We start from the raw sequence: 798 nt of genomic DNA on the forward strand, positions 1-798 counted from the left end.
ACGACAAAACACGACAAAAACAGATTATTTGGTCATTATCACATTTCTGTTTGTGGGAGTTTGCTGTGTGCAAATTGGCTGCCACATGTCCTACATTACAGCAGGGACTGCACTTCACAAAAAGGTACTTCATTGGCTGTAAAGCACTTTGGGATATACAATGGCTCTGAAAGACGCTATATAAATTCCAATCTTTTTTTTTTCTTTTTCTACTGCCGGAATGGATCTATGTCCCTTTAATATCACAAGTCGATCGCTTCTCGGCCTTTTGGCTAAGATCAAGTGTAGTATCTGTTCTTATCAGTGCTTACTTGGCAGAGAAGAGACCATGATCATTGCCTTTTGATCCTGGGTAGGCTTTGAGTAAAATGGTTATAACCAATCTTCGAGCTTCAGGCCAGGGAGTGAGCAAGACCGTTCGGGTGGTCGTGAAGGACGAGGAAGGAGATGCACCGGTCGATCGCACCTTCTTCATCAAGAAAATCCTCATCGATTGCTGCGGATTTCAAACTACGGACATCTTCTGCCTGCAGGATTTCCCCAGCAGTGGATACTTCAACGTGACATTCCGGAACGTGGCGGGATGCATCAAGTTCCTGAAGGCGTTCAAGGAGAAAGGGGACCGGGCGCCACTGTCGATCCTCACAGTGGGGCCGCTCTTCACGCTTCCGTCACAACGGGACCGGGTGGTGACGATTCACCTCTACAACCCCCATGTTCCGGTGGTGGATGTACTCACCTTTCTCGCCAGGTACGTCGAGGTGGCCGGCAGCAGCACTGATGTCAAGGACCCCTTTG

At 48.6% G+C, this 798-nt stretch overlaps 1 pseudogene; it reads left to right on the forward strand.

The window, feature by feature from the left end:
• Positions 1–252: 252 nt before the first annotated feature.
• On the forward strand, positions 253–420 carry LOC137381011 (U2 spliceosomal RNA; annotated as a pseudogene).
• Positions 421–798: the final 378 nt, after the last annotated feature.

This window comes from Heterodontus francisci, chromosome 20, assembly GCF_036365525.1.
Source record: "Heterodontus francisci isolate sHetFra1 chromosome 20, sHetFra1.hap1, whole genome shotgun sequence".
Taxonomy (NCBI): Eukaryota; Metazoa; Chordata; class Chondrichthyes; order Heterodontiformes; family Heterodontidae; genus Heterodontus; species Heterodontus francisci.